The sequence below is a fragment of the Ictalurus furcatus genome, chromosome 1, assembly GCF_023375685.1.
Source record: "Ictalurus furcatus strain D&B chromosome 1, Billie_1.0, whole genome shotgun sequence".
NCBI classification, from domain to species: Eukaryota; Metazoa; Chordata; class Actinopteri; order Siluriformes; family Ictaluridae; genus Ictalurus; species Ictalurus furcatus.
This window is the reverse complement of record NC_071255.1, coordinates 37,249,217-37,268,002: the sequence shown is the minus strand read 5'-3', so window position 1 is coordinate 37,268,002 and position 18,786 is coordinate 37,249,217. Positions and strand designations below refer to the sequence as shown.

Genomic DNA, 18,786 nt, shown 5'->3' with positions numbered 1-18,786 from the left:
CATAAAAGTGTGCTGTGGGAAATTCATTAATCAGACTTTACAGGGTTTTCTGGAGTTTTCTGTGATCGTTGCGGCTTGATTCTTTGCGGCTTTTTTCAAAATTTGCGCTGCGACTTGCGGAGTTCTTTGTGCGGCTTGAACTGTGAAATCGCGACTGCACGAAATTGTTCTGCGTGCTCTTTCACAGCGATATTTGTTGGTAAATGAGATGGTTTAGCTGTACTCGTGTTCGACGCACATGAATCGAAGAGAGCTTTGGCTGAACACGCGTCACGATGATGTCACATGACGCGTCTTTGCTCAAATCTGCAGAAAATCGGCGGTAATTCCGAAAAATCGCAAGCTCCTCTGAATATTGCGCTGTTTCCTCGATTTTTCGTTAATTTCTGCGACCGTAAAATCCCGGAAGGACTGATCAATACCTTCTGACCAATCAGAATCCAGAATTCATCAGCACTGTGGGATGTGAAAGTATTTCAGTGTGAAGCCTGGAGTTAACTTCATGATATTCAGGAAATACAAACGTGCTCAAACTCACCATCATTCAAACAACGGAACGAGGAAATGAGTTGTGTAGCTGTGACACACACACACACACACACACACACACACATATACAGATGAGACAGCGCTGGTTAATTAGCAGACACTAATCAGAATAAAACCTGAGCTCGGTGTGTGTGTGTGTGTGTGTGTGTGTGTGTGTGTGTGTGTGTGTGTGTGTTAGAGACTGATGGAGTGTGAGCTGAGATTGTCACAGTGAGATAAAAACACAGCTCACGTCTCCGTCACTGCTCGTTAATATTTATCCCAGTGAGTGCATCAGATGCCTCCGGAGCGAACAGAGAGCACTTTTTAAACTCAGGCCGCGTCTCTGTGTGAGATTAATGTACAGTACAGTCCAGAAGTCTGACGCTGCCTCATCAGTCACGGGGAACTCATTTAACTTTATCAGCATTATTTCTCAAAACAAAACACCATCATTTTTCATTAAAGCTCAGCGCAGGACCAGGACCGTACGGAGGAAATGATCCTGTTGCCTCCTCATGAATAGCAAACCTCTCAGACACGAACACACACCTCTCTAGGACCTGGAGAACTTCCTGATCACCGCTCGTCCTGGTGTGATGAAGCATCCTTAGTGACATCAGAGCTAAAGCAGGTTCTTAAAAATGCTCATGAAATCAGATTCATAAATTTATAAATGTAGAGTTTTCACTCGGTAATATTTACAGTCTTCCTGTTTTATTTTATTTATTTTAATAAAAACTACTGAAAAAAACGGAGAGAAAAGCAAACGTATTTTATTTTACGGTATTTTTTTTGTTACAGTAGGAGGATCTTTTAAGACTGAGACTAAATGTTTGGGTCATGTGAAATAAGAAAGGATCACCACCAGCCTATTTAAATTTGATTATCTTTATTTGTTTGTTTGTTTGTTTGTTTGTTTGAAAGCTAGTAGAGTCGCACTGAAAGTGAAATGAATCATGTGAGAAGAGAAAACACTTTGCTGTTGTTGTTGTGTGGTTTTTTTAAGTAATAAATGGAGAGACAGTATTGCTAACGCTGGTATTTACTAAGTTTTTGGAAATTATTTGTTAAAAAAAAAATTCTGGAAAAAAAAAGGGTTAAATCCAAACGAATAACCGCAGCTGTTTTTATTTCTTTGGCTAAAAGAGTCGTACAGAAATAATGTTAAATGTAAATCTACACAGATTTTATTTAATAAATAAAAAGAGATGGCGCGTTGCGGTGGTGTTAGAGGAATAAAACACTAGGGGGCGTGCTGTTCTAGTAAAATAATCAACTTCAGGGTGGGAACAGTAACTCTGCTTCATCGCACCACCCGGTTGTTGATTATTTTACTGCAACACTTTATTATTATTATTGTTGTTGTGTTACTGTGGTACTACAATATAACTACAGTAATTGCGCTAGTCTGATATGTAACGTTAGCAAGAGGTTCTAGTTTCCATGGTAACAATCAAACACTTCAGTCAGTGCTGATATTTGACGTCTAAAATGACGTTTCAGCTGAAGTTATTTTCCATTGGGGTGTGTGTGTGTGTGTGTGTGTGTGTGTGTGTATTTGTGTGTGTGTGTGTGTGTGTGTGTGTGTGTGTGAACTGAAAATGTCAGATTTCATGTGTTTTTCTCTTGTAGCAGGACAGGTAGAACACAGACACTTGGGATGCAGGGCTGGTGCATAAAATGTGGCGGTTTGTTATTTAAAGTCAGGTGAGAAAGAGGAAGTGAAGGGGTGTTGAGCGTGTGCACGTGGGTCGCTGGTTTCCCGGAGTGAGGTGCGATGAGTGGGCTGGAGCGGCCATGTGGCGGGCTGCAGGAGGCCTGGCGGAGGTCGGGAGGGCTGGCGAGAGGTGCGGAGCAGCCGAGGGGTTTCTCCTCTGAGCTCATCGTCGTCTTCGTCATCGTCCAGGTCTGAAAACACACAGAGAGAGAGAGAGAGAGAGAGAGAGAGAGAGAGATGAATCACTTGCTGTGAGATTGAATGCACCACGCCGTCTCTGCTGCACCCTTTTATAGCTGCTCCTCTTCTCCCAGACGGTGAGGAGACGCCGCTCTGATCATCGGCTGCCAGCAGTGTGTGTTTCTGCCCCGCCGTGCAGCCATGTGTGCTCTTGCTCTCTGAAACAACCGGGTGCTGATGGAGAAGTGGCATGTCTGTTCAGAGCGTGATGCGTGTTGTGTGTGAGGACTGCAGGCCCGCCGTCGCACTCTCTACACTCACATGATTTCAGTAACACAATTACAGAAGTCCGGCTGAACCTTGTCACGACGCTTTCCATTGTTTCTCCTCTTTAGATTATTTTAAAGTCACTATAAATAGCTACTTAAGTCCACTTTGATGCGGTCAGCGAGATACTGGACAGTGGTGAGGTCTGTCGTAGCCGAGCCACGTCTTTGGTGAATAGCTTCGAGTAATCCATGTAGATCAGATGAGAACAGACTTTGAATCCGATACCTTGTCTGTTCAGTATGTTTGTGAGTGGTGCAACCATATGTGACAAATAAAGGCTTCTTCTTCTTCTTCTTCTTCTTCTTCTTCTTCTTCATCATCTACTTATTCTTCTTCATCTAACTGCTAGCAACAACAGTAAGGGAGACAAGGAGCTGTCTTGAAAGATATCCCATATTTTGAAGGCGATGCTTCCTGTCCTGATGCGGCCTCCGTCTTCCGGTTGCTCCTTGATGTTTTGTACAAATCGAGTTCTCTATCCAGGTATGGGGCAAGCTCTCGAATGCCTTCTTGTAGTCACTTCATGCCATATCTACAGTAGATTCCTCTGGTGCTCCTTTGCTCTTGTTAAAACCATCTCACTGACCACTGATTTCTAAACATCCGTTCTGCTCATCCGGGAGGATTCTGTTCTTCAGTAAGTGGTTTAGAAGTGGTTCATCAGTGCAGCTGAGAGAACCTGTTGGTAGTCAGGTGATCGGACGATAGTTCTTGGAGTCCTTTGTGTCCCTTCCATCGGAGAGTAAAAAGGTGACTGCAGATGTCAGCCTCTCAGGAATGCTTCATCTTTATCTGTTTTTCTCATTTGTTGCCCTTGTGATGTCTTCATGCAGGGCAGAGAGCCGTTTAAACCAGAGGATTTGAAGCTGTTCTGGTGCAGGCGACTTCCAGTGACTTACAGGTGACTCTGTTTGTTCACCTTAGCTATTTCACCAACTGTGAAGTCTGTCCATGAACTAGATGTTGCTTTATCATTATGGCCGTCTTTGTCCTCCAGGAGGCCATTCCAGAAGCTCTCTACTTCAGCTTTCTGGTTGTTCAATGGTATAACCTCTTGATGTTCTTGTTCTCATGATAGCGATCACTTCACTTTGTATAGCTTTTCAACCATTGCACTTTTGCCTGGAGCTTCATTTGGATGTTCAACATAATCAGCCTTGTATTTGTTGGGACTCCTATCACAAGTCCATTCTGGATGTCTAGCTATATTCAGTAGGGTTCCATGGTCTTCAGAATCCTCCTTCTCCATGCAGGCTCTTTGGTGCTGATCTCTCCATCACTTCACCGCAGCAGTGGCGTACATGAACTCTTTGCGAGAGCAGTACTGGCTATCACTGTAAGGTGCTTTCGGGATTGACTTTGTTGACTCTCTTGCACTCATCGGGGCTGCAGGCCCTTATTTCGATCAGTATGCTCCATCTCTTCTCCTCATTGTTACTGGACTCTGGTGTAGCTCTTTTACTACTGATAGCACAGTACCTGCCTGTAGTTGCTCGTCGGCTGGTTGAAGAAGGGAGTCATCCAAGGTTCTTGCAGTTGGGAGCTGTTTCCTGACATCTGCCTGGATGTTGGTGAGGTTCTTCTCCGTCACTATGAACTGCGTTTGGTTGGCACGAGTGTTCATGTGAGGGAAGAGGTCTGAGATCCTGCTTCTGCAGATTGCGTAAGTGCCACTGGTCATTACATAACAGCACCACATGACCTCCTTGTATTGCCCGTACGTCCATTATAATATCAATATCTTTTACGTTGATATGGATGATGATGTCTCAGATATGTCTAGCCGCCTGGCCTCACCATGTGGAGGTGCAGTTACGTATGAGGTGGAAACAGTTCTCTGTGTTATGGCATATGGCTGTAATATTAGATACTGTTTAATAAAGTAATGTATGGGTGAATTTCTGGGCCAGTGGACACTGAAAGCTTTCCATCTCACACACACACACACACACACACACACACACACACACACACCACAGTGTCATTTATTTAAGAAGTAGTGACCTGATTCTTATTTAAATAAAGCGTTTTATAAATCTGATACAGAACATCAGAGATGAGTCTCTCTCTCTCTCTCTCTCTCTCTCTCTCTCTCTCTCAGTGGAGCATTAAAGTGACAGTGAGACAGAAGTGGAGAGCTCTAATCCCATTTTGAGTTCACTGATGCACTGTGTGAGTTCCCCGCGTTGCTGTACGCTCCTCCGTCCCGATCGTGTTTCAGGCGACAGTGAAGTGCTCCTCCAGTCAGATGCAGTAACTCACTCCAAACTGAAGTTTAAACGTGGAACTCCATTTTCTCTGATCGATGAGACGTGACGCTTCAGTTTTATCGTTCTAATCTGTCTGATTTCAGCAGTGTGTGTGTGTGTGCTATAATCAATACGACTGCATCCTGACTGAAGATAATTTCACACTCGTCTCTCCTTTCACACTGAGACAGCTTTCCCAGAAGTCCCATCTCACAGCGAGCAGCGAGGGACAGAGTGTTCCGAACAGGCCGAGCAGATCCTCTTTCTCCACACCGTCTCATATTCACTTCAGTTTTAATAAATACAGAGCAGACAGGTGAGGCGACACCTCCGCAGTGACAGATGACGGTTAGGGTTTTATATTCCCAACTTCAGCAGTAATGTGTAGGCTGTGCATCATTTACTCTTCCACTTCAACTTCCACAGGATTTCATGCTCTCACCCACACAAATATATATATATATACATGCACGGAGGGTGTTTTTTTTACTAGTATAGGGTGTATAATTTTAAAACATATGTTTTTTTCTGTATGCACAGTGATTGTAGCATGTACAGAGTTTTCTTCTCATCTGAGTAGTGCTCTTCTGGGCACACGGTGTCTTAGTTTTTAGCACGTTCACCTCACACCTCCAGGGTCAGGGGTTCAATTCCGACCGTGGCCCTGTGTGTGTGGAGTTTGCATGTTCTCCCCGTGCTGCGGGGGTTTCCTCCGGGTACTCCGGTCTCTTCCCCCAGTCCAAACACATGCATGGTAGGCTGATTGGCGTGTCTAAAGTGTCCGTAGTGTATGAACGGGTGTGTGAGTGTGTATGTGATTGTGCCCTGCGATGGATTGGCAACCTGTCCAGTGTGTATATATATATATATACATAAAAATATATAAAATTATATATTTTTAAATGCATAGATGGGACAGTACGAGACAGTGTTTTTTATTCTTTCCTTACAACATCAGCTTTATATCATATGATTAGTGCATTTCCAGGTTTTTGTGTATTTCCATACTGTATTTGATCTCAGCAGCCTGGTCTGTTGCTGTATTTTATTCCCATTCCCATCACCTTCATAAACGTCTAAACCACAAGAAAGATGAGTGAATACGTGAAATGTGAAACAGTGTTTTCTGATCTAGATTAAGATAAAAGATATGGTTTTCAGCAGGGTCACACCCTGTGCTCCGAAACACTAAGCATTATGTTACAGTGAGCTGTGTTTTATTACGACTGACCAAATGAATACTTTTACAGGAAAACGCCTCAGCCTTCATTAGCAAAATTATACTCTCATACTTTGCGCATGAAGCTCGACTGGGAAAATCGCCAACGTATTTATTAACATGATTGAATTACAGAAATAACAGAGAACTCTCTCAGACGATTAAATGACCCTTCAGGCTGATCATACTGAACTTGGAGAGAAATATGTTTTCTATTTTTGCTCCTTGTCTGTGTAATAAAAGAAAATAATGTGTTGAAACTTCATAAACTGGTAAGTTAGTCTTACTCCCTGTGTTCTCGTGGGTCTCGTGGGTCATGTATATATATGTGAATTTTATGGAAAATAGGATAAATAGAAAACGTACAATAACCTGGTTGTGTAAGTATACACACCCCTAAACTAATACTTTGTTGAAGCACCTTCTGATGTTATTACTCCACTCACACGTTTTTTTTGGTAAGAGTCTATCAGCGTGGCACATCTCGACTTGTCGATATTTTCCTACTCTTTTTTCCAGAAAACTTTCTCGATCCATCAGATTGTAAGGGCATCTTCTGTGCACAGCCTGCTTCAGGTCACCCCACAGATTTTCCCCACAGATGATTCAAAAATATTGACCTTCTTTTGGTTCAGCCGTTCCTTTGTGGATTTGGATGTTTGCTTCGGGTCGTTGTCCTGCTGAAAGGTGAAATTCCTTTTCATCTTCTGCTTACTTGCAGACACCTGAAGGTTTTGCACTAAACTTGACTGATATTTGTAGATACTCCTGATTCCCTCCACTTTGATAAACCCCCAGTTCTGGTTGAAGTAAAGCAGCCCTAAAGCATGATACTGCCACTACCGTGCTTCACCGTGGGGATGGTGTTCTTTTGGTGATGTGCTTTTTCTATATTGCACCAAATATACCTTTGGGAATTGGTTTAATCAGACCAGAAGACATTTTGCCACATGGTTTGGGGTGATTTATTTGTGATTGGATATTTTTTTGGGGGGAGACAGAGCTTCCATCTAGCCGCCTTACCCTGTAGCACAGATGTGTAGAATACAGAGGCAAGAAAACGTATGTGAACCTTTTGGAATTTCATGGTTTTCTGAATAAATTTGTCATAAAATGTGATCTGATCTTCATCTAAGGTCACGGGTATTGACAAATATAATGTGTTTAAAATAATAACACAAAAAACATTCTGACCTTTCATGTCTTTATTGAGAACAACCAAAAAAACCTCATAGTGCTTGTGGAAAAAGTATGTGAACCCTTGAGTTAATGACCTCAAAAAAACGCTAATTGGAGTCAGGTTTTAGCACACCTGGAGTCTGGTTAAGAAAATGAGTTTGGAGGTGTGGACTACAGCTACTTTGACTGATAAAAACCCCTCAAACTTTTGGAGTTTGCTGTGCACAAGAAGCACACGGTTATGTGAGCCATGCATCGCCAAAAAGAGCTTTCAGAGGATCTACGATCAAGAATTGTTGATTTACGTAAAGCTGGCAAGGGTCGCAAAGTGATTTCAAAGACTTTAGAAATTCACCAGTCTACAGTTAGGCAAACATTCTACAAATGGAGACACTTTGGAACTGTTGCTACTCTACCAAGAATTGGGCGCCCAGTCAAAATGACACCAAGAGCACAATGAAGACTCATCAATGAGGTAAAGAAACAACCCCGAATGACAGCCGAAGATTTGAAGGCATCATTGGAACTGGCTAACATCTCTGTTCATGAGTCTACAATACGTAGAACATTGATCAAGCAGGGTATCTACGGCAGGACACCACGAAGGAAGCCACTGCTTACTGAAAAGAACATTGCTGCATGCCTGAAGTTTCCAAAAGAGCACGCTGACACTCCACAGCGGTATTGGCAAAATGTTTTGTGGACTGATGAAACTAAGATTGAACTATTTGGAAAAACCCCACAGCACTACATCTGGTGTAGAAAGGGCACGGCATATCATCATGAAAACATCATCCCAACCGTAGAGTATGGTGGAGGAAACATCATGATTTGGGCCTGCTTTGCTGCATCAGGGCCTGGCCAGCTTGCAATCATTGAGGGAAGATGAAATCCCAAGTATATCAGACAATTCTTCAGGATAATGTGAGAATGTCTGTACATCAGCTGAAACTGTGTAGAAGTTTGGTGATGCAACAGGACAACGACCCGAAACGCCGGAGCAAGTCCACAACAGAATGGCTTCAGAAAAACAAAATCCACCTTTCGGAGGGGCGGAGTCAGAGCCCAGACCTCAACCCTATAGAGATGCTATGGAATGACTTGAAGAGAGCCATAAACATGAGACGTCCAAAGAATATGACCGAGCTAAAGCAGTTCTGCAGGAAGAATGGGCTAAAATTCCTCCTGAACGATGTGCAGGTCTGATCCACAGCTACAGGAAGCACCTGGTTGAGGTTATTGCTGCCAAGGGGGGGTCAACCAGTTATTAACTCTAAGGGTTCACTTACTTTCTCCACTGCCATTTTGAGTGTTGAATGAGTGTGTTCAATAAAGACATGAGAGATCAGAATTTATTTTGTGTTATTATTTTAGACACATTATATTTGTCAGTACCCCTGACCGAGATGAAGATCAGATCACATTTTATGACAAATTTATGCAGAAAACCATGAAATTCCAAAAGGTTCACATACTTTTTCTTGCCACTGTATGAGAGATTGTTGTCACATGCAGAGAGTAATCAGTACGTGTCAGATGTTCCTGCAGCTCCTTTAATGTTGCCGTAGGTCTCTTGGCAGCCTCCCTGGTGGGATTTTGTCTCGTCCTTTTATAAACTTTGGAGGGTCGTCCTGTTCTTGGTGATGTCACTGTGGTGCTCCATGTTCTCTATTAGTTTTATTGATCGCTTCATTCTGAACACAGCCATATCTCCAATTATAAAAGGGTGTGCACACTTACGCAGCCATGTTATTGTAACTTTTTTATTTTTGATTGTTCTGATTGTTTTTTTCACTTCATTTTGTATACGTTGTACTTTCACACTGAGGGTAGAAAAAAGTTCTGACATGATTTATCTTGGTTTCATTTGCTTTTTTCCAATCACGAAATCCTGACATTTTAACGGGGGTGTGTAGACTTTTTTTTTTAAATACCCACTGTCTGCTGTACTTTCTCAATGTTTTTCATTACATTTCGTCATTCTTTATGCTTTATTTAAACGTCAATTATTGATTCTAATCTACCTGTATAAAATGTTTACATGTATATACAGTTCTATTGTTTCATTCAAAAATCACTCTTTACAACCGTGCTGAGCAGAAAAGAATCTCAGAACACACATGCCGAACGTTGAGGGTGATGGCCTACAATAGCAGAAGACCACATCAGGTTCCTCTCCTGTCAGCCAGGACCCGGAATCTGAGTCTACAGTGGACACGAGTTCTCCCAAACCAGATATATGAAGATTGGGAGGAAAAAGTCCCCTGGTCTGATCAGTCTGGTGCAGAAGGTAGGGTCAGAATTTGGCACTGACAGCATGACTCCATGAAACCAACCTGCCTTGTGTGAACAGTCCAGGCTGTTGGTGGAGTAATGGTTCAGCATAATTTGAACACCACAGCCTATCTGAATATTGTTGATGACCAAATGCATTCCTTTATGGGCACAATTTACTGACTTATAATGGGTACTTCCAGCATGATGTCCCCAATCATCAGCTCTCACTCCAATAGAGCACCTTTGGGATGAGCTAGAGGAGGAGATCCACAGCATGGATGCGCAGCTGACAAATCTGGAGCAATCATGTGATGCACAAAAAGGTTTCTAGCACCTTGTGGAAGCCCTCTGTGAGCAAAGTGGTATTAGTATGGTGTTCTTAATAAAGTGGCTTTTCAGTTCTTCACTTGCCCAGCTCCTAAACCGCTCATTTTTGTCATTTATTTGTTTCCATCTTTGTTTCTACTTCCATCATCATTAAACTGCTAGTGGATGGCCATGTTATCTGCATACCAATTCATCTGATAAGCAATGGACTACAGAGCCTTAGAACATGCCAGAAAAAGGTCACATGACTGCTTTTAAACTCACAGACACAGCGTAATACTGACACTGCAAGGCTGTGTGATCAGTAATTCAGGACTGTTGATATCAGTGAATAATCCTGATAAGAAAATCATAACTGACAGCTGCATACTTAATGGGAACATGTTCAATCTGCATTACAAATCTAATCTGAATAATTTATTCACTGTTTATTTTAAGTGTCTTCTGAGATGAGCCAAACGCTCAGGCAGCATGTCATGATGTATTTCAGCATGCCTCCGGGAAGTACAGAACCTCACAGAATCAGCACGTCAGTACTGCTGGGCTTGAGGTGTGGATTTCTTTTTCACTTCGCTCAGAATTTGACCAGGAAAATCTGAGAACAGGTTTAAAAACACTTCCACTTTAAACCGATCTTAACTGGATTAGATCTTATCTGACAGATACTTTACTTTAAGTGTATTAATTTTAATGGAGATTCTTCAAAGCCTAACACATTCATAGACTCTGTGTATGACACAATTATATTTCTCTGTTTGCAAATAAAAAAGAAAAGAGTGTATACAAATACACAAAAGCTTTGAGGAATAGAAACTTTTAAATTGTTCAGTCCAGACTTTTCTATCCCAGGCCAGAGATACCAGCTGCTCCTGGAGGATTCCCAGACATTCACAAGCCAAATATGAGATATAATCTCTCCAACAAGTCCTGGGTCTGGCCCAGGGTCTACATCCAGTGGAACTTGCCTAATACAGTTCTATTGGGAGGATTTATTACTACTACCAGTCTCTCTCAGATTGTCAAGCTCATGGCAAGCCCAGCAGCCCTGCCTGTACTCCAATCCTTATATTTGCCATCACTACACACAGATCGTGACCGTAGGTGCGGTTAGGGACATGGATTACCCAGTAAACAGGGAGCTTTGTCCAGAAATTGAGCTCCTGCTTCACCACACACAATTTGGACATTGACAAAGTTATTGTTATATTATTATTATTATTATTATTATTATTATTATTACTGACCTGACTGTGTAGGACCTGTGTTCCACCGCTCTTGGATGGAGACCTTGGCCATGATAAAGGGATTTGTGTACCTGTTTGTTTGTGTATTTTTAGTGAACACATCTGGGGGAAGAAGTCAGAAAAAGAATGATCCCAATGAAAACCATGTAAGTGTACCTGCCCAAATTAGGGTTACCAGGATCCACCCTGGAGCCAGGCTGGAGGTAGTGTCCACATGTGGTCTGACATCTGGTGTCCGAGCTACCAACGAACCCCAGTCAGGATCTGCCTGAAATGCCATATGGAGCCATCTTTATGTTTTCAACTATGCTAGAGAACTTTACCTCTCCTGGAAGTGTGCTCACACATAAACACAACTCCCTGAACTCTGAAACGCTTCACAATATATAACAGCAAGTGTTTTATTACAGCTGGCCAGATGGTTACTTTTACAGGAGCGTAGACCTCGGCCTTCGTTAGCCATCTTAAAATGACATAATTACATGTTCTCATATGTTGTGTATAAAGCTTGGATGGGAAAATCGCAAACATGTTTATCAACATTACTGAGTTACAGAAGTAACACATAACCCACTCGAATGATTAAATAAACATCAACTCTCAGGTTATCATCATATCAAACTTGTAGAGAAATATATTTTCTATTTTTGCTCCTTGTCTATGTAATGAAATAAAGAATACACTGAAACTCCATAAACTGCTAAATTACTCTTACTCCTCATGTTCTTGTGGGTTTCCTCCGGGTTCTCTGGTTTTCACCCACTGCCAAAAACATGCTAAAGGTGAACTGGTGACTCTAAATTATGAAGTATGAATGAGTGTGTAAATGATGGACTGGAGTCCCATCTAGGCTGTGTTCCTGATTCACTCTCGGTATTCCCAGGATAGGCTCCGGATCCTCCACCACCCTGACCAGGAAACAATCACCAATGAGGAATAAAGGAATGAAGTTACTCTCCTTTAATTAATTTTCTATTGTTTATTATAACCTGTCTGTTTCATACATTTACATGTATAGACTTTTGTAGTTTATCATCTGTTAATATTAACCCCCAAAACCTGAGTCTGCACATGGCATACTTGAAATGATCTCCAGACATTTTTATTTGCTTATCTGATTCACCTGTGTTGGAAACATAAACCAGGAGGAGAATTCTAATCAATTAAAGTGTGCTCACAGATAAATATAACATTGATGTAGTCCTTGTGCTAATCACCATGCCTCAGTCTCACATCCAATGATTTTGAAAATACCGGGACAAAGATATTAGTATACACTATATAGACAAAAGTATGTGCATCCCTGAACATCACACCCATATTTGGTTCTTTACCAAACTGTTGCTAAAAAGTTAGAAGCTCACATTTGTTTAGAATGTCTTTGTGTGCTGTAGCATTACAATTTCCCTTCACTGGAACTGAGACCCCAGGCCACCATCAGTGTTTCAGATAGAAAATAACAGTAATCAATCTGCAATGCAGGGACCAGAGATCTCCAAGGAGCTTGAAACTTGGCCAGAGAAGTGCGTTGACAGCAAAGACACAAGCAAACTAGAGTTCTCCCCTGAAACCCCGACCTGCTAGGCCAACTGTATACAAAGTGTGAGGATCCAGGATTAGTCTGTAGAGTCATACACGTTGGCACCAAAGACTGTGACTGTAGCAGGCATCATTTCAAAACATTTACAGCATTTATCCAGTGTAAACCTTTCCAAAAATGTTATGGTTTGGTAGAACCTGATAAAAACAGTACCTAAGCACTGCTGCTGTAATCATAAAGACTATCCTGTTGCTCATCCCAGGATTCTGCTCACACTGAACATCCTGTCAACACACTCCGTATTCTTCTACACCTGTATCCTGTAACGATTTATTATCCCACTGCCCATCCTCCAGAAGAGGAAGAGTTCCCTTTAGAGTCTGGTTCCTCTCAAGTGTTCTTCCTCATGATGTCTCAGGGAGTTTTTGTCTCTTCTGACTTGCTCGTTAGGATCTAAATCTACATCTGGATCTCTGTAAAGCTGCTGAATTTTAATTTCTGTGGTTTAAAGTATTATATAAATAACATTTTACTTATTGAGCTCAACAGTTTTTCTGTAAAACCGAAAGCTCCAGTTAAGGACCTTGGTCCTTAACACTTATCACGGGATTTTCTAAAAATGCCAAAATAAGACATATTCTAACCTTACATGATGTAAATTCTGGATTGTGATTGGTCAGAAGAGAAAGTGTTGATGCGTTTTGTAGAACAGCGGCTCTGACAGCAGTGCAGTTGCAAATCACAGGTTTATATTAATGTGCTCGGTCTAATATGTCATCGTTTCTATAGTAACAGCTCGTTCACATGGACGTGTGCATGGTAATCTCCATGTGGTGAAGTTTTCTGTTAGAAAAAAGATGTTTATGTAACATGTGTGGAAGGCGTCTCCAGTGTCAGTGCTTTGTAATAGTCAGAAAACAACAGAAAGCTGTAACTAAGTTTTCTGACAGGACAGAGGGGTTTCTCAGTTACAGGACAAGCTCTGGTTGTTTTTTTGGTCTGAGTAACTTCAAGAGCTGCCATATGTCAAGTCACGGCAAACCAGCAACTCCATTTCCCAGAATGCACCACGAACTACAAACATGGCCGACAACTACAACTCCCAATGGAACACACAGACATCTCCTGAGGACTGATCACACACACACCTGTTCTCAATCACACCACACTACTTAAGAGACTGTCATACACACACAGCCATTGTGAGGTATACGCTCAGTTGACTTGGCGCGGGCCTTCACCGGGCCTTCACCGGGCCTTCACCGGGCCTTCACCGGGCCTTCACCGGGCCTTCACCGGGCCTTCACCGGGCCTTCACCCTCTGGTTTTTTTTTTTTTTATTCCTTCGACTTTGATTCTCTGCCTTGCCTAGATTGGATTGTTTGCGTAATCATTTGACCCTTTCCTGTCTATGATTATTTTATATTTCTGCCTAACCCTGTGGATTTGTTTTCTCATTAAACTTACCTGCACTTGCTTCCATCTCAGCCTTCATTACGTGACACTGTATAGTTGTTTATAATGTAAGTGAGAACAGGAACTAACTAATGTCACAGACGTTAAATGTAACACTGAACGTATATTTTTATTGTAATTGGTATAAAATCTTATGGTATAAAGGAATAAAACATTCAGGGACATGCTGTTATAGGAAAGTGGGGCGTTAACAGTAACTCAGTGCTTTTCCTATAACTCCAGCATCATCATGTTGATGGTGATTATCATGTGGGCGTTAAGTGGCTGTGAGTCAAACTGATGAGAAACAGCAAATTAATTAGCAAAAAAAAGGAAAAAAAAACAGAAGGGGAGGATCGACCTGCAGAGGAGGACTGCACGCAGATGATTTCAGAACAGATGGTGGTCAGTGTTTGTGACGCTAAACAGTCACCCAAAGCCAGCGTGTGCCTGTCGTTATCCACTAAATCATGTGGGGAAATGGTTTCCATGCCAGGAGAGTGTGATACTTTCTGATATTTTCTGATAGAAAAGTAAATCTGTCGAGATGAACATCCACGTCCCAGATTTCTTCTTTGTAACACGTGTGTTTCCCCGAACGCAACGCTACAGGAACGTCTCTCCGCTCTGTCGACCTACTGTTCTGTTCTTTATTTAGACCGGAAGCTTACTGAAGCCCTGGTGTTCTCACCCTGACGTGAATTAATGAACAGTGTGTGATACGGGTTTGACAATAACCCGTGCTTATGAACAGCAGGTCCTGATCTGGCTCTGAAATATCACAGAGATTAGCACTTTTGGGGAAACATACATCATTTATAACAGGCTTTTAATAAGCGTCTCCCTGGAGAAGAGGAGCAGATTGGGTTTGGAAAGTGTTGTGGGCTAAACACCTGTTTATGAATAAAAACCATTGTATTACAGGAAATACAACAGTCTGAGCTTTTCACCCAATCCCAACCGCACAGACATCGTCCAGACGGGATCTTTTTACACTTGCACATGTAGTGTGGAAGATTATTGTAAACGTTTACATTATGATGATGGAGGATGTACATATTTGTGGCATAAATAAATTGAATTCTTTAGTTCATGATGTTTGGTACAAAGAAAGTAAAGGAATTCAGGGTTAATCTGTTTGTTTGTTTGTAAAAAAAAAAATTTGGAAGACATTTTATTTTCAGCTCATTGGGATGAAATGTGGCGTCTTGTTTAGAATATATAAAAATTTCAATACAAATTTCATCATTTAACTCCTTAATAAAGTTCATGCGCATGAGGTTTGGTTAAAAACAAAAAGGAAGAAAGAAAAAATAGGCTAATAGTCTTTTTTTCCCCCTAATATTCAAAACATGGGGATGTTTTTGCTTCTTTTTTTTTTTTTAGAAAATTTTACAATTGAAAAAATTTTATATATTTATTTACAGGTTTTTTCCGTTTCTTTTTGCATTCATGGGGATGAAACATGGCTTTCTGACTGGAATATTTTAAAATATATAAATTTACATCCTTAGTTCAGCTTCGAATATGCAAGACCAAAGAAGAGAAGTCAAATATTCCTTTTTTTTTTTTTTTTTTTAAGTAGTTTTACATTCAGCTCATCGTGATTAATTGCAGCTTCTTGTTCGGAGTATTTAAAAATGTAGAAATTTCATTATTTATTTCCTGGAACAACAAAGTACATTCTGAGTTTCTTCTTCTTCTTAAGAAAAGTTTTCTTGGGAAGGTTTTTAAAAAATGTTTTATATTCATTTCATGAAACATTTGAAATGTATAAGTAAATAATTAAACACGTTAGTTAATATTCAAGTACACAAGGTCTGGTACAAAGCAACAAAATATATAGAAATATGATGATAACGATATTAAACTCATTGGGGATGAAACATGGCGCTTCTTGATTGGAATATTTATTTTAAAATGTTGAAATTGAATAATTTAATTCCCTAGCTCATGTTTAATGAGCTCCTGTTCATGTTCAAAACGTAACATCTGGTACAAAAAAAACAAGAGAGATGGTTTCTTTTATTATTATTATTATTATTATTATTATTATTATTATTATTATTATTATTATTATTATCATCATCATCATCATTATTATTAATCATGGGGTGAAACTTATTGTGTGGACTGATTATTTTAAAACTTCATTAGTTCATTTTCATGTACACGTGGATTGGTACAAAGAAACAAAACATAGTTTTATATTATGTATATACTATATATATATATATATATATATATATATATATATATATATATATATATATATATATATATATATATGTATATATATATATATATATATGTATATATTATGTCATATTTGATTATACTGCTCAGAATATTTGAGATCCAGCTCATTTGGAAGACACGTAGCTTTTTGTTTGGAACAGTGTAGACTTTTTAACAAGGACTTTGGATCTCGGTGGTCTAATCAGTACACACTGCACACTTACACACTCACAGCTCCAGAATTCACGAATTCAAAATCGATTAACATTTGGCTCCAAAATAAAAAAATAAAAAGCGCTAATCAATTCAGAGCCAAACGGTAGCAGAGAGAGGAAGGTGCCCATGCAGGTCAAGTCTTCTCATTTCATGGCTGTAATCAGATGTGTTTAGGGATAACAAAACTCCACGCTTACATTTCCACCATCTTACTTCCTGAAAGTCCCTCCAGGATTCAAGGAAACTCTGCAAAATTCAGAGGAGCTTACAATTTTTCAAAATTACCGCTGATTTTCCTCAGATTTGGGCCGATACAAGTCATGTGACATCATCACGACGCCCATTCGGCCAAAGCCCTCTTCGGTTCACGTGCATCAAACATGAGTACGGCTAACAGCTCTTTAATACACTGAAAAAGACACTATTACCATCATATATATATATATATATATATATATATATATATATATATATATATATATAATTGGTTTCACTCTGCACGCTTTTGACATTTTTTCCTACAGTCTTTTGAATATCCGTGGAATAAAATAAAATAGATGCCACGAGTGAACCTTCTGCCATCATTTACACATTTGAATGGCCATGTAATAAGAAGCAATGTGATAACATGAAATTAAAAATGACCTTATATGGTCATGGGCGTTGTTTCGACTCGGGACAGCTTCATTCGCTGCTATTGTAGAGTAACTGTTTAACACCGAACACAACATCGCTTCACCTTCACGCGCTCGCAGAGAGGAGGATAACGGTCGAGAGGCAGGAATTTGGCCAATAGGTGCTGCAAGCCTTTTATAATCGACCAATCGGTGTGCAAGAAGGCGGGACTTACAGAGAGAGGTTAAAACAATACAAACATGCGACCACATCTTACAATATTAGACCATAAACACATCATAATGAAACTAAAGACGAATCCCGGACATTTTCTCAAATTCAGAAATCCCAGCTGGACGTTTTTTTTAAGGCCCGAAAAAGGACATGTCCGGGAAAAAAGAGGACGTATGTTCACCCTAAACAAACATTACTGCGAAAGACCATGCAAAACAATTTCGTGCAATTTCACCAATTCAAGCAGTTTTCTGCAAAAAAAAAAAAGCACAAAAAACTCCGCAAGTTGCATTACAAACTTAGAAAGAAAGCCGCACCAAATCAAGCGTTTTCGGCCGGAACGATTGCAAAAAAACTCTGTGAAATCCTGTATGGCCTAATTAACTCACATTCTTTCCCCGCCCAAACAGGAAGTAGCTTAATAGCGATGTAGTCAGTTTGGTTCACTGAAAAGGATCAAAGGAGCCATGAGAAATAAAATGAAAATGGGTTGAAATTTGTGACAATTATTTAGAAAATGAATAAATGTTTTCCTCTAAATTGTACACTCTAATGAAAATGAGAGAAAACCTGTTCTGTGTCACTGGAGTGGTACTCATCTTTTATACCTTTAATATGTATCTATCACCTGGACATGTGGATATAATGTGTGTTTAAAACAGATTTAATGTAAATAAGTAAATCGTTTTTAAATTTAAAAGGAATGCTACATGCAGTTTGCACTAAAGGGTACATTAAGGTGTACACTTGAGGATTCCACACCAGCAACATGGAAACATACAGTTTAGTACCTTTTTTCCACAAAGGTGTATTTCCTACTCATTTCAGTGCCTGATCGACCAGATGGAAGTACGAGTCCTTTCAGATTATACAGGCTTACCTCCTGGGATCATTTCAGTTAAACGACTCATCATGCTGTCATTCTAACAGCTCTGTTTTAGCTAATCTACAAATTAGCTACTTCTCTCGTCCATTTTTATGGCATTTGGCAGATGCTCTTATCCAGAGCGACTTACATCTATCTCATTTATACAGCTGAGCAGAGAGGGTTAAGGGCCTTGCTGAAGGACCCAACAGTGGCAGCTTGGCAGTGCTGGGGCATGAACTCCTGACCTTCTGATCAGCAACCCAGAGCCTTCAACCACTGAGCCACCGCTGCCCCATTCTTGTCAGCCATAAATGCATGCTTCACCATTTCAGTGTGATGTGGATTTGGTTCTCCTCAAAAAATTGCA

General features: G+C 40.5%; 2 long non-coding RNA genes across 5 annotated transcripts; both read left to right on the top strand.

The window, feature by feature from the left end:
• Positions 1–1,992: 1,992 nt before the first annotated feature.
• Positions 1,993–9,689, top strand: LOC128608095 (uncharacterized). Of its 4 annotated transcripts, XR_008386013.1 has the most exons (4): positions 1,993–2,709; positions 2,824–2,925; positions 3,108–4,421; positions 4,860–5,397. It is a non-coding gene; the product is annotated as an uncharacterized LOC128608095 (long non-coding RNA). The 4 variants fall into 4 exon arrangements; XR_008386009.1 differs by adding an exon at positions 9,506–9,689 and having other exon boundaries at positions 1,993–4,421; positions 4,860–5,323; XR_008386003.1 differs by having other exon boundaries at positions 1,993–2,437; positions 2,563–4,421.
• Positions 9,690–9,765: 76 nt separating this feature from the next.
• On the top strand, positions 9,766–11,871 carry LOC128608249 (uncharacterized). The gene is made up of 4 exons (XR_008386039.1): positions 9,766–10,032; positions 10,172–10,559; positions 10,859–11,203; positions 11,347–11,871. It is a non-coding gene; the product is annotated as an uncharacterized LOC128608249 (long non-coding RNA).
• The last annotated feature ends 6,915 nt before the right edge of the window (positions 11,872–18,786 follow it).